General features: G+C 41.0%; 1 protein-coding gene and 1 non-coding gene across 2 annotated transcripts in view; both read right to left on the reverse strand.

Moving 5' to 3' along the window:
- Positions 1-16,321, reverse strand: part of LOC131224911 (glutathione S-transferase F13-like) — a 28,324-nt gene that overhangs the window by 2,050 nt on the left and 9,953 nt on the right. The gene's annotated exons all lie outside the window — the stretch shown is intronic.
- LOC131226471 (small nucleolar RNA R71) lies at positions 8,528-8,634 on the reverse strand. Its single transcript, XR_009161853.1, has one exon. It is a non-coding gene; the product is annotated as a small nucleolar RNA R71 (small nucleolar RNA).

The following is a 16,321-nucleotide window of genomic DNA, read 5'->3' on the forward strand; positions in this document are numbered from 1 at the left end:
GAATCGGTTGATCCTTTAGAAGCTGAAGACCGAATACACAAGAAGACAAGAAGCATCACGGAATGAAGAACAAGCATATAGAGTTGCCTTGGTGACACTATCCTTACACCCAAAACCACCTTAGCCTCTAAATGATCATATCTTAATAGATAAATATTTGATTGATCATTCCTTAGCCTTAAGAATCCAATTAAAATATGATAAATAAGTGCATAGAGGTGCAAAGCTGCTGTAAACTAAACTGCTCAAAACAATAAACTTTCAAGTAAGGCTCGATCTAGCTCGATCAATCGAAGGTGGAGCACGATCGATCAAACATGGCCAAAACTGTCCAATGAATTTTCTAACTTATTTTGATGAAGTTTGATTGATCAACAACCCTCAATAGATCGATATACAATGCCGTTAATCTACTCATTTTATAACCATTTAAATTGAAATCTATATAAAGGGCATTCGGGCATTAAACATTTTGATGGGTTCTTAGTGCAATAGAAGCTTAAGTGATTCCCCACTCATGTATATCATCATAAGCCTCTAAACCAATGAGGTATAAGTCATCTTTTTTTTAGTTTCACCACTTTAATGAGTATTCCAACCTCCATGATGAAGATGAACTTGATCTTTACCATTTTCTAGCTTTAATACCAATTGAAATTGAGTAGATTGTTTATAACGGCACATGCGAAAGCTTGGCGGAGCTTAGAATTATGGTTAAGATCTAGAGGGGAAAGGGGGGAGGGTGAATAGGACCACTTTAAAATTCTTTGCCTAATTATCTAATTTATCAATTAAAACCAATAAGGTAAATTAATACCAAGACTTCTAAGCCAAAGTAGGTCCAATCACATTGACTATAATAGGTGTAACAATTAAGCAACTAGTTTATAAGAAATAGTGAGCTCGTGTGTGCTTACAAGTTAAGTGTCTAGCATATAATCCATTTAAGGCATTCATATAATTTAATTAATTAAACACATAAGTATAAATAAAATTGTGCTTAAACGACAATCACAAACACAAGCATATATAGTAGTTCGATTTTCATACTTCACTCATGGCGGACGCATTCTCCTTGAATGTACCAGTATTCACTAACTTAAGAGTTTTTAATAGGTTCACACTTAACCTTTATAGCCCTACATAAGGACCTAATGCATGCATACTCCCGTGTTGGAGGAACACGTTTCCACTCATGTCGATGGCTCCCTCATGAGACTTTAGTTAGTTTTCTATCGTCTAACTAATAACCACTAGTAGTTATAATCCAAGGCCATGTATTTTGCTCCCACCGAAGACTAACATATACACAACTGTGTCTTGTGATTTCAACCCTCCACAATAACTTAGGTCCTACACAAGAGCATATTCGAGTTTGGGTCCCAAAGTCTACACTTAATCCTACACAAAGAGTGTGAATGAACTATACAATTGACAACTTTACTTGTTAGATTGAGCCCTATTGAGGCATTGCTTTGACTTGCTTCATCAATGCTCTCATATGCTTGAATTGGCTTCTTAATTACTCCCATGTTCATTGATGCCGATGATTCAACTCCACGAACAAATACTTTTCATGCAATGCTCTGATGATGTGACAAAGGTGATGGGAGGAATGTGGAATCTCTTATAACTAATGGATAATTAATTTTCAAAAAAGATTTACCTAAATAGGTTTTCTAGAGATTGGACACTAAGCCTATATGTATATCCTTATCTAAATCATCCAGAAGACATATCTAAGTAAACTCCCTTTGAAAATCAACTATTCATTAGTTGTAGGAGATTCCATCTTCCTCCCATCACCTTAGTCACCTCATCGAACCATCACATGCAAGGTGTTTGTTCGTGGACCTGAACCATCGACATCAATGAACATGAGAGCAATTAAGAAGTCAATTCAAGTACACGAGAGCATTAAAGAAGCATCTCAAGACGGTGCATCAACGAGGCTCAATTTGACAAGTAACATTATACATGTTTGATAATTTTCTTATTTGTGTTAGAAGTTAGTTTCATCCACTATTAATCCCATTGATTTACACATAGAAGGGAAAATTGTGTTGTTTCCCAACAAGTGGTATCAGAGCTTTGAGTTGGTTCTAATTATTTTGTCTCTGAATCATGGAAGCAAACACAAGTTGAATGGTTAGTTTGAATGAAAATAATTGAATAATTTGGAAAGCCAAGATGAAAGAAACTAGACTGAAAAGCCATTGGGTTTATTCGTCAATGGTTGGATGATAGTGTCTTTCATCATGTGACTACAGAAACTTTGACACAACCACATTGGAAGAAATTAGAAGGGTTGTATGAGAGAGACAGCAAGCAACAAGGATTTCTTGGTTAGGAAGCTTATGAATTTGAAGTATAAAGAAAGAAGCTCAATTACAGAGCATTTGAATAAAATTCAAAGTATTGTGAATTAGTTTTCTTATATAAAGATGGTGCTAGATGATGAGTTGCAGCCTTTGTTACTATTCAGTTCTTTGCTCGATAGTTGGGAGACCTTAGTGGTGTCTCTAAGTAACTCCACTCCAGATAAAGTTGTTACAATGAGCCAAGTAACAAGTAGTTTGTTGAATGAAGAAACAAGACGAAAATCCTTGAGTTCCACTCAATCAAGCACTTGTCGCAGAAAATAGAGGGAGAAGCAAAAGTAGAAAACTTCACCAACATGAGAAGTAAAAAAGTAACTCTAAGTCAAGAAAGGATGTTGAATATTATTATAATTGTGGAGAGTTAGGCCACTACGAAAATGAGTGTCAAAAGCCCAAGAAGGAGAAGAAGAAAGAAAAAGGGAAGGGAAAGCAAGAAGAGGACACAACTGCAGTTTTCTTAGATGATGATATTATTATCTTCTCGGGTTGTAAATAATCATGTCTCAGTTTCACATGTCATGACACAGACTGGGTAGTTGACATTGATGCTTCATAGCACGATACTGCTTGTAAGTTCTTCACATGTTAGTATTGTGAAGATAGGTAATGGTCGCTCTTAAAAAATTGTGGGAATGGATGATGTGCATGTTGAGACCAATGTTGGTTCTCAAGGATGTGAAGCATGTACCTGATCTTCACCTTAATTTTCGCGGGAAGATTGGATGAAGAATGCTTCAACAATCACTTTGGTGGTGGCCAATGGATGCTTACAAAAGGGTCTCTTGTGGTAGTAAGAGACAAGAACTGTTGCACTTTATAAAAGACTCAAGAACAGCTGTGCAGAGCTGGGGTGAACACAATGGAGAATGATTCTTCTATTGATTTATGGCATAAGTGATTGGGCCATATGAGCGAGAAGGATCTATAAATTCTCGTTAAGAAGCAACTCGTTCCCAATATAAAGGGTATGCCTTTATATAGTTGTGTTCACTTCTTGGTTGGAAAATAACATAGAGTTTCATTTTATAAAAAGCCTCCCCAAAAGAAAATAAATGTTTTGTAATTGGTTTGGTCTGACATTTGTGGTCACATGAAAGTGAAAATTCTAGGAGGTGCTTCTTACTTTGTTACCTTAGGCATATGCCATGAAGACTAAAGGTCAAGTATTTGATGTGTTCAAGTATTTTTATACTATGACGGAAAGGAAAATAGGTAAACCATTGAAGTGTATTCATATAGATAATGGTGGTGAATATATTGGGCCATTTGAATAGTATTGTAAAGACCATGGAATTTGACATGAGTAATATATTCCCAAGACTCTGCAACACAATGGTGTAGCATAAAGGATGAATTGCACTATTGTGAAGAGAATCAGGTATATGCTTTCACAAGCCAAATTGACAAGATCATTTTAGGGAGAAGTTATGAAAGTTGTTTGTTACTTAATTAATCTATGGAGATGTTGTAGAAAGGGTTTGGATTGGGAAATATGTTTCCTATGAATATCTAAAGGTGTTTGGTTGCCGAGCATTTGTGCATGTTCCTAAAGATGAGCAGTCCAAATTTAATGACAAGGCAAAACAATGTATCTTCTTGGGTGAAAATTTTGGCTACAGATTATGGACTCTAATTAACAAGAAGGTGATTAGAAGCAGGGATAGGGTCTCTCTTGAAGACCAAATAATTAAAGACTTTATAAAAGTTGAAAAGCCCCAGCCTAGTATTCATGATCTTATTGATATAGATCTAGTTTCTTGTCCCATAGTGCATGATAATGGGAGAGATGCATAGGGCCAAGAAGAAATATTTGGTGATGCTGAGCATGGAGAACCACCAGTTGAGCCTCAGTTGAGAAGATTCACTAGAGCGAGCCAACCATCCAAGAAGTATACACCTCATGAGTATGTCACGCTTAAAGATGATGGTGAACCTGAGAATTATCAAAAAACTCAAATTGATGAACATAAAGGGGACTGACTAAGAGCTATGTAAGATGAGATAGATTCTTTACATAAGAACCACACCTATAACTTGGTGAAGCTACCAAAGGACAAGAAAGTATTCAAGAACAAGTGGGGTATTTAGATTAAAGACTGAAGAGAAGAACTCACAACCAAGTTACAAGACAAGGTTGGTTGTGAAAGGATTTTGGCAAAAGAAAGGCATTGATTTTAATGAGATTTTTTCACTAGTGGTGAAGATATCATCCATACGGGTCATATTGGGTTTGGCTGCAAACGTGAATCTAGAGGTCGAGCGGTTTAGTCACTCCACCTTGTCTTGCTTACAAAGACGACAAGTTCTCACATACCCTTAAACCTCTTCCTCCATATTTGGCCAGTAGTAACCTCGTGCTATAAGGGCCAGTGTCCTCTGTGGGTGACTAGCCGCATGACACTCTCTCATCCCTCCTTAAGTCTCCAATCGCCGGGCACGTAGAGGTAACATGCCTTTGACTCTACTTGGTTCTGACTCCTTATAAGCCATTTTATGGCTTGAATTTTTTGGAGGGTCGGCGGGAAATGGGAGCCTCAGATCATGCATTGGTTTATCGAAATCACCTCCACTATCCCACTTCCTTAAAAGGTGAGCATCCCTCAAACTAGATGTCGAGACATCTTTCCTTCATGGTGTTCAGGGTCAAATATTGCATATCAGACCCAGTTGTTACCTGGATTTACAAACATAGTAATGTTTAACGGCCTGATTTAATCATGTTTGTGATGCAGGGTGTATTCACGAGCTTGAACTGGGAAAGGGTGTTTAAAGCTGGGATTTAACGCTCTGATGACACCAAGGCAGGGGACGGACCCCAGGGGACCAAGATCATCGAATTTACACACCGGAGATCCGTGAAAATCGAGAAACTGAAGTTCAAGTGGCCCAAAATTGGTTCATAATGAAAGATCACAAGGTTCCCACTATCCGTTCAGGTCGAAACGTCATACATGCCCTGAGGGCCATAAATTAACCGTACAATTCGAATTTCATCCGTTCGATCCCTGTCGAAGTGACCCAACGGACAGATCAGCCCATAAACCATTACTTTTGGGCCCACCTGCTATTTGGATATTCTTAAAAATTGGTCTCAACGGGTTAAATGAGTTGACAATATGAATGGACGGAGCGGATTTCTTACATACATCAAGTGGGACCCACATGTATACTGAGTGTACATAAGGTGCACGTGCACCAGCCGTGCACCCGTACAGCCAAAGTCGGTCAGCTCACGCTGACCGACTGCGTCTTCTCCAAATCCGAAAAACGCAACAGCGTTCTCACTGTCGTCCGCCGGTCCTTCTCAGTGGGGCCCACTCGACACCTGGTGTAATGATCTGAACCGTCCATTGTATCAAGAGGGTGGGCGTGAACATCGCCTAGGCGGCGTAATCTCAGAAGATAAAGAAGATTGGATTTCAGCTGTTAAAACGGATGATTAACGGTGGAACGAAAGAATCAGTGGGCCACACGGAATTCAATATGAAACCAGACAATTCCTACTTGTTTTTCGCCAGCATTTCAGTAGACGGAGTGGATCTTATTGAAAACATCACTACGGACACCTCCAACCATCACAGCGCACGGGTACGCGACCTCTGTTTCGCAACAGAGGTTGCGGTCCCCTCTTGTGGGCCTCCATCAGGGCCCATTGGCTTAATCAGGGCCGTCCATTAGGAGCCTAAGGGCCCTACAGTTCAAGCCTAGGTGTCCTTTTCTCTCCATGCGTGCGAGAATGCGTTAATCGTGATCAACAAAAGGATGAACGATGGAATGAATTCTTCCCTGAGCTGAATCGACAAACAGCCAAAACCGGTTGCCTACCCGAAAAATCTAAGGAGAAGTTGATGAATGGAGTGGATCGCCTGTCTGAGCTCTAGAATGGGCCCCGAAGAATTTCATCATAAGCAATGGTTTCCTGCTACAACAGGGAGTGCGTAAAGAGCTTCTTACGCACTCCCAGCCACCGTCTTCTTGGAAGTTATAAAAAGGGAGAGAGCTGACGGCTCAGGGGGCATCGAAGGGAAGAAAGGAGAAAGGGGCAGGGATCTAAGGCTGGGTTGCTGCTGCACGTCTGGAAGCTCGTCTTTAGTGGAGGATTGAAGAAAAAGAGGAACGGTTTTGGGGCTGGGTGGAGACGCCAAGAGAGAAAGAGACAGGGAGTAGAGTTTGTTTTTCTTCATTGTTTTCTTCTTCTTTCTTTTTCTCTATTTTATTATGAGATCTAGCCCATTAATGTGTGGCTAAACCCCTTAGCTAGGGCTAAGGGGTGAAGCTTGTAGCCTGATGGGAGAGATGTTGCTGGTGCCCTTTGATTAGATTGAAGAGATTTTTTTGATTTAATTTTATGGGAATATTTTTTAGTTTTTAATGGCATGTTGTGACTGAAATTACAATGGGCTTGCAATGGCTTTGAGTATTCCTCTTCTCTTATTTTGATTATAATGTCAGGAAACCCTGATGTTCACCATCGTCTCCTGGGCATGGTTGGATGTTGGTACCCTTCCTAACCTTCATAATCATGTTGATTGATTGGTAATTAGATTTATTCTGTTGTTTGCTTTGTCTCCTGGGCATGGTTTGGTGATGGAATCCATTCTAATTCATACACCTTTCATCTCTTGAAACCTATATCAATGGCAGTTCAGTAAATTTCCATAATTTGTGATACTGGCATAAGATCTCCCTGATCTCTACAAGTGGATCCTCTGAATCCCTAGTTTCCTTCCTCTGAATTCCTTAAAGTCTTAGATAATTATTCCACAATTATTTCCTAAATTATATCACTTCTTAGTCTAGTTCTATTTCTACTTGATTTTAGATAACGTACAGGTATCAGTCCCTGTGGATTCGACCTCGGTCTTACCGAGTTTATTACTACATCACAACCCTATACTTGGGGAGTGAACAAGTTTTTGGCGCCGTTGCCGGGGACTGACGGTTACGTTTTCTGGGATTAATTAGTTTTAGAATTAGTTTGAGATTAGGATTTTACTAACTTTAGTTTTAGATTCTTATTTCTATTTGATTTTTAGAACTAACTTGTTTCCTGTTTTGTAGGATCCTGACATAAAATCTCTAAATTGGTAATTCTTTCCTAAAATCTCTACTTTTTCTTTTTATAGAATTAGGGTTTAGATTTTAGAAACTTTCTAATTCTAATACTTTTTGAATCTAATTCTGTTTCTTAATTTATTTTTAGGATTTTTGTTTAGAAACTAACCTTCCTATTTTGTAGGCCTTTAAGATAGAAATCTCTATTTTGGTACACTCCTTCCCTACTCTCTATTTTTCAATTTTCTTGTAGTAATTTACTTTTTAGTTTAGGCTTTCCTAGTTTACTTTAGAAATTTCCGTTTTCCTTTAAAGAATACTTTCTTTTAGAAATTACTTTACTGTTATTTTTCTTTTAAAGTATCGTTCCTCTCCTTTATAGAATCTAACTTATTTTTTGTTTTATTTTGCAGGTCCTTAACTTAGGAGCTTCACTTTGGTAATTCCTTTCCAATTCTCCCTCTCTTTCGTTTTAGATTTTCTTTTTTTCCTTCCTTAGGATTAGGCTTTGAATTGAGGGCTGCGAGTGTTTCATGCCCAAGTGGGCTCGTGACAACACTCGACGTCTCTTGACTGAAGGAGGAGTGGTTGAGGGGTTGACTATCCATCGCAGGACTAGACACCGCTCGAAATCCCCTGAGTTAACTGAGGTTATGGCTGAAGACCAACCTCCTCTACTTCCACCCAGGGTGGAGGATAACCATGATGAGAATGAGGTGCAACAGGCACCCCCGCCTCGTACTTTACGAGATTTTCTACAACCGGCGGGAGTAAGTATGCCCTCATGCATGATTTTTCCTGAAAACACAGGACAAATGGACATCAAGCCAGGAGTTATCCAACTCCTTCCCAAATTCCATGGACTTGAATCTGAAAGTCCATATTTACATTTGAAAGAGTTCGATGAAATAATAGCTACATTATGTTTTCCTAATGTATCTGAAGATACAATTAGGCTGAAACTCTTTCCTTTTTCCTTAAAAGAGAAAGCTAAGACGTGGTTACATTCACTGCGTCCTAGATCCATTGGCACATGGAACGATATGCAGAGGGAATTCATAAAAAAATTCTTCCCACACCATAAAACGATTACCCTCAGAAAAGCGATCATGAACTTTGCCCAAAAGGAAGATGAAACATTCTTTCAATGTTGGGAAAGGTTCAAAGATTTGGTCAGTTCATGCCCACAACACGGATTTGAAACATGGCGCATTACAAATTTTTTCTATGACGGACTGACATCTTCCATGCGCCAAATGGTCGAGACAATGTGTAATGGAGAGTTCATTAATAAAGATATAGACGAGGTATGGGACTACCTCGACAGTTTGGCTGAAAAAACACAATCCTGGGACTATTACCCAAAGTCGAACACCACGTCTAGGCCAACTCAATCAAAGGAGAAAGGTGGATTATATCTCTTGAAAGAAGAGGATGATCTCAAGTGTAAAGTGACTACGCTCATAAGGAAAGTTGAGGCCATGGAAGGAAAGAAGGATAAGGTCAATGAAGTTGTTTGCGGCATCTGTGATTGCAACATTCACACAACTGAAAACTGTCCTACAATACCTGCCTTTCGAGGAGTGTTGAATGAACAAGCCAATGCCGTAAATAACTATCAAAGACCTTTTACTGGACCTAACTCCAACACATACAATCCTGGCTGGAAAAATCATCCAAACTTTAGTTGGAGGAATGGACAAACGGCGACTCCTCCAGGTTTCTTCAATCAAAATCCAAATCAAGTGAAACCTCAAGAGGAACCGGTTCAAAATCCCATACAAGAGCTGGCTCAGGCAATGCGGGGAATCACAGATTTTATGCAAAAGATAGATTCTCGTATGACGGTTATAGAAAAGGGGATGCTTCCTGCACAACCTCTCCCCAATCCTAAACCACAATACGAGAATAATGATCCCAGCTCTTCAAATCAGATGGGACATGCTAAATCCATCACCACTCTTAGGAGTGGGAAGATCATTGATAAAACTCTTCCGGTTAGGCCCGAAAAGCCTCAAGAACCAAAAGAGGACAACAATGATGGATCCAGTGATGTCCCACAAAAAGTGGAACCGGAACTTCTAGAGAAGCCAGTTGCTCCATTCCCCCAACGGTTGGTTTCACCAAAATCTCTCTCTAACTCTCAGGATATCCTAGAGGTGTTGAAACAGGTGAAAGTCAACATTCCTCTACTTGATGTCGTTAAACAGATACCTTCATATGCCAAATTCCTGAAAGACTTATGCACGACCAAAAGACGGAAAATTATTCAAAAGAAAATCTTCTTGACTGAGAAAGTGAGTGCCATCCTGAAGCAAGACGTGCCGCAGAAATTCAAGGATCCCGGTAGCCCAACCATATCATGTGTAATCGGGAACCATCGAATTGATCACGCACTTCTTGACTTAGGAGCAAGCGTCAATCTGATTCCCTACTCGGTATATAAACAGTTAGGTTTGGGTGAATTAAAACCCACCCTAACCACACTACAACTTGCTGATCGCTCTGTTCGTGTACCAAGAGGGATAATTGAGGATGTGTTGGTCCAAGTTGATAGATTTTACTACCCTGTAGACTTTATCATCCTGGACACTGAACCCATCAATAACATGAGCACTCAGATTCCTGTCATTCTTGGTCGCCCATTCCTTGCCACGTCAAATGCAATTATAAATTGCAGGAATGGTATCATGACTATGTCTTTTGGAAATTTGACATTGGAGTCAAACATTTTTTTCAATAATGGCAGCAACTCAGAGGATGATGACGATTTCCACGACATTAACATGATTGAATCTTTCGTGGAAGATACGACACCTCTGACCTTATCCTCCGACCATCTAGAGACGTGCCTGGCCCACTCCCATGATTTTGATGATGACATGATTAGGGAGACTTGCGCCTTGCTTGATCGCCGGTACTTGAAGTTAACCGATGGAGGCCACAATTTGAAGAATTACCACAACCGATGTAGTGCCTCTGGTCAACCTCAAGCCGGCGACCTAAAACCTTTGCCCTCTGATTTGAAATATGCATATTTGGGTCAAGATGAGACATATCCGGTGGTGATCTCTGCCCACCTGGAGAAAGAACAGGAGAGTATGCTTATATCTACTCTCATTGAGCATAAAGGAGCCCTAGGATGGACGATAGCGGACCTCAAGGGAATCGATCCCTCGATTTGTACTCACCACATATATCTTGAGGATAATGCAAAAACCGCTCGGCAACCACAACGTAGACTAAATCCAAACATGAAGGAAGTGGTTAAAGCCGAGGTTCTTAAACTACTGGACGTGGGTATTATATACCCCATATCTGATAGTCAGTGGGTGAGTCCAACTCAAGTGGTCCCTAAGAAGTCCGGAATCACCATCGTAGCCAATGCTAATAATGAACTCGTGCCAACTAGAGTCACTACTGGTTGGAGAATGTGCATTGACTACAGGAAGTTGAATACCGTCACGAGGAAAGACCACTTTCCCTTACCATTCATTGATCAGATCCTGGAACGGTTAGCTGGTCATTCCTATTATAGTTTTCTTGACGGGTATTCGGGCTACAACCAGATAGAGATAGCCCCTGAAGACCAGGAAAAGACCACATTTACATGTCCCTACGGCACCTTTGCCTATCGAAGGATGCCATTCGGACTATGTAATGCCCCCGCCACCTTTCCGATGTATGCTTAGTATTTTTCGACATGGTGGGGCAATATCTAGAGGTCTTCATGGGCGACTTCTCTGTTTATGGTCCATCTTTCGAAGTGCTTGGAAAGTCTTAAATGTGTGCTGTTGAAAAGATGTGAAGAAAAGAACTTGTACTTAATTGGGAGAAGTGTCATTTCATGGTTCGGAAGGAATTGTCCTTGGGCATATCATCTCGTCAAAGGAATCGAGGTAGATAAGGCAAAAATCAATCTTATCTCTAACCTACCTCCACCCAAGAACATCGAGACGTGCGATCTTTCTTAGGCCACGCAGGATTTTACCAGAGATTCATAAAGGACTTTAGTCTTCTCTCGCCCTTTATGTAATCTTCTTCAAAAGGATGCTCCGTCCGAGTGGAGCAGTGCCAGGAAGCGTTCACCAAGCTTAAAGGCACGTTAACCATCGCACCTATCATGCAGCCACCCCTGGAGCCCTCCTTTTGAACTTATGTGCGATGCTTGATTATGCTCTTGGGGCGGTCTAGGCCGGAGAAAAGACAAGAAGCCCTACGTCATTCATTACGCAGTAGAACTCTAAATCTGCCCAAGTGAACTACTCGACTACGGAAAAGGAACTCTTAGCCGTAGTGTTCGCCTTGGACAAATTTAGGTCCTACGATCGGATCCAAGATCATTATCTATACAGATCATGCGGCACTTAAGTATCTTCTCTCTAAGAATGATTCTATGCCCCGCCCGATACGATGGATCCTTCTACTCCAAGAATTTGATTTGGAAATTAAAGATAAAAAGGGAGTAGAGAACGTAGTGGTCGATCACCTTTCTCGCCTTAATACCTCTGATTCCCTTGAGGCGACCCATATCAATGACATGTTCCCTGATGAACAATTGTTCATAGTCTCCCATTCACCTTGGTTCGCTGATATTGCTAATTATCTTGCTACAGGTGCCATACCGACACAGTGGACTGCGAAGATAAGAAGAAATTTTTCACCGAGGTGCGCAACTTTTTCTGGGATGATCCTTATTTATTTAAATATTGCGGACCAAATTCTAAGGAGATGTGTACCGGACGATGAGCATCAGAGCGTCATCTCCTTCTGTCACTCTCAGGCTGTGGTGGTCACTTTTCGCTAAAAAGACCACGGCCAAGATTCTGCAATGTGGCTTTTCTTGGCCCACTATGTTTAGGGACACTCATGAGTTTTGCAAAGCTTGTGAGCTGTCAAAAAATTGGGAGCATTGTCCTGAAATATGATGCCTTTGAATCCCATTCTTATCATTGAAGCATTTGATTCTTTGGGGCATCGATTTCATGGGACCATTCCCCAATCGTTTGGAAATCTGTATATTTTGCTCGTAGTGGATTATGTCACTAAATGGGTCGAAGCGATTCCGTGTCGAAAGAATGACCATCGCACGGTCATTAAATTCTTAAAGAAAACATCCTTTCTCGATTCGGACGCCTCGAGCCATCATTAGTGATGGGGGCTCACACTTTTGTAATAGACCATTCGAGAGCTTAATGAAGAAATACGGTATCTCTCATAAGGTGAGCACCCCATACCATCCGCAGACAAGTGGACAAGGAGATTTCCAATAGGGAGATTAAACACATTTTGGAGAAAACGGTTAACCCGGATCGTAAGGATTGGTCAATCCGATTGACCGATGCCTTATGGGCATACCGTCTGCATTTAAAACCCCTATTGGAACGTCTCCCTTTAGACTTGTCTATGGGAAGGCTTGTCACTTGCCTGTGGAGTTGGAACATAAAGCGTATTGGGCGATCAAAAATCTGAATTTCAATCTAGACAATGTTGGCTCGCTACGCAAACTTCAGTTGAATGAACTTGAAGAAATCCAGAACGACGCATACGAGAACTCGAGAATTTATAAGGACAAGATGAAAGCATTCCATGACCAACACATTTTGCGAAAATCATTCACGCCTGGTCGAAGGTCCTTTTGTATAATTCTCGATTACATCTCTTTCCGGGTAAGCTTCGATCTCGTTGGACCGGCCCTTACATTGTTATTACTTGCTTATCCTCATGGGGCCGTCGAGATAAGAGATCCCGACAATGGCAAGGAGTTTAAAGTAAATGGACATCGTTTAAAGCCATTTGTCGAGCAATTTGATTCAGAGGACATGTCCATGCCTCTGACTGATCCTGTTTACCAGGACTGATCTCCTAGCCCGATGGAGGTATAGGTAGGTTTATCGCTTTCATAGGATTATGGTAGTTGCTTTTGTCTGGTAAGACGGTAAACTTAGCGCTCCCGGGAGGCAACCCACTTTTCAACTTATTTCATTTTCCTAGCAAGTTCAATGTTTGTGGGTAACATTATCGCAAACCCTCACGAGACTACAACTCGTCCACTAGGGGTAACCTGGGGTTTAAAGGCTTGTTGCATGGCTAAATGCAATCGAGAGCACTGCGAAAGTGGTATAAGTAGGATTTTATTTTTACTTTTGTTGGTTTCTCTCTTGTGCCTGACTCTCTTTTACGTAGATATTTTTGGAAAACTTCTGATTCCTTCGTCGTACTATCTTCCCATCACTCCTCTTATATTTTCTTGTCTCATGTGTATTGCATGTTTATTTCATTTACATTGAGGACAATGTAGATTTTTGGTTGGGGGTGGGAGATTAGGTTTCCTAATTAGTGTTTTCTTGGTCTTGAGCAAAAGTTGTGAAAATTTTTAATTTTTCAGGATTTCTAATGAAGTCGAAGTGATTTTGACAGGCCATCTAGGGCATTTAGAATTTCAAGATGCGTGATGTTGGTACTTCATGACTCTTGGATTCAATCATCTATTAAATTTCACAACTAAGTTTGAATTGTTAAATCCAGTATTAGAATTGTAAACATTGATTGAGTCATGAATTCCCAGGACACATCTCGCTTGCATATTAAGGTTTCAGTTCGATATTAAAGGACTAACTTGGTAATCACTAAACATGAAAGAAACCCACTTGAATCGAATGGATTGGGCGAACAGTCTTTACCATAGGTTTGCTCCCTATATGTGAGGATTCGATTCCCCATGAATGATATGTGAAAAAGTTGGGTGTACAGTCTTTACCTTAGGTTTGCTCCCTGTAGGTGAGGATCTGATCCCTCTTCTTAACATTAATTCTAATGAGAAAATCAAAAAAAAAAAAAAAAAATTTAAAGAATAAAAAGATAAGGTGTAAGCCAAGTTGGGTTATCGTGATTTCTCTTCTTTGTTACCAATGATATTCTTAAATATCAAGGTAAATCTTAATGTTGGCAAGTCGAGATTGGACTATACATCCATGGAATTCAATATTTAGAATTATACTAATTGATGGACTAATATTTTGAACTTGATTATGAAGTTTACCGTGAGCTTGATTTCAGGAAAAAGTAATGCCAACATTCATGAATCTTAGAATTCGAGTATCTGAACTATTTTTCATAAATCTCTTGAGTTTGTAGAAATTATCCTGTAATTCTCAATTTATTTTTCGCATACTTTGCTCGGGACTAGCAAAATGCTGGTTGGGGGTTGTGTTCAGGGTCAAATATTGCATATCAGACCCAGTTGTTACCTGGATTTACAAACATAGTAATGTTTAACGGCCTGATTTAATCATGTTTGTGATGCAGGGTGTATTCACGAGCTTGAACTGGGAAAGGGTGTTTAAAGCTGGGATTTAACGCTCTGATGACACCAAGGCAGGGGACGGACCCCAGGGGACCAAGATCATCGAATTTACACACCGGAGATCCGTGAAAATCGAGAAACTGAAGTTCAAGTGGCCCAAAATTGGTTCATAATGAAAGATCACAAGGTTCCCACTATCCGTTCAGGTCGAAACGTCATACATGCCCTGAGGGCCATAAATTAACCGTACAATTCGAATTTCATCCGTTCGATCCCTGTCGAAGTGACCCAACGGACAGATCAGCCCATAAACCATTACTTTTGGGCCCACCTGCTATTTGGATATTCTTAAAAATTGGTCTCAACGGGTTAAATGAGTTGACAATATGAATGGACGGAGCGGATTTCTTACATACATCAAGTGGGACCCACATGTATACTGAGTGTACATAAGGTGCACGTGCACCAGCCGTGCACCCGTACAGCCAAAGTCGGTCAGCTCACGCTGACCGACTGCGTCTTCTCCAAATCCGAAAAACGCAACAACGTTCTCACTGTCGTCCGCCGGTCCTTCTCAGTGGGGCCCACTCGACACCTGGTGTAATGATCTGAACCGTCCATTGTATCAAGAGGGTGGGCGTGAACATCGCCTAGGCGGCGTACTCTCAGAAGATAAAGAAGATTGGATTTCAGCTGTTAAAACGGATGATTAACGGTGGAACGAAAGAATCAGTGGGCCACACGGAATTCAATATGAAACCAGACAATTCCTACTTGTTTTTCGCCAGCATTTCAGTAGACGGAGTGGATCTTATTGAAAACATCACTACGGACACCTCCAACCATCACAGCGCACGGGTACGCGACCTCTGTTTCGCAACAGAGGTTGCGGTCCCCTCTTGTGGGCCTCCATCAGGGCCCATTGGCTTAATCAGGGCCGTCCATTAGGAGCCTAAGGGCCCTACAGTTCAAGCCTAGGTGTCCTTTTCTCTCCATGCGTGCGAGAATGCGTTAATCGTGATCAACAAAAGGATGAACGATGGAATGAATTCTTCCCTGAGCTGAATCGACAAACAGCCAAAACCGGTTGCCTACCCGAAAAATCTAAGGAGAAGTTGATGAATGGAGTGGATCGCCTGTCTGAGCTCTAGAATGGGCCCCGAAGAATTTCATCATAAGCAATGGTTTCCTGCTACAACAGGGAGTGCGTAAAGAGCTTCTTACGCACTCCCAGCCACCGTCTTCTTGGAAGTTATAAAAAGGGAGAGAGCTGACGGCTCAGGGGGCATCGAAGGGAAGAAAGGAGAAAGGGGCAGGGATCTAAGGCTGGGTTGCTGCTGCACGTCTGGAAGCTCGTCTTTAGTGGAGGATTGAAGAAAAAGAGGAACGGTTTTGGGGCTGGGTGGAGACGCCAAGAGAGAAAGAGACAGGGAGTAGAGTTTGTTTTTCTTCATTGTTTTCTTCTTCTTTCTTTTTCTCTATTTTATTATGAGATCTAGCCCATTAATGTGTGGCTAAACCCCTTAGCTAGGGCTAAGGGGTGAAGCTTGTAGCCTGATGGGAGAGATGTTGCTGGTGC

This window comes from Magnolia sinica, chromosome 14 (genome assembly GCF_029962835.1).
Source record: "Magnolia sinica isolate HGM2019 chromosome 14, MsV1, whole genome shotgun sequence".
Classification (NCBI taxonomy): Eukaryota; Viridiplantae; Streptophyta; class Magnoliopsida; order Magnoliales; family Magnoliaceae; genus Magnolia; species Magnolia sinica.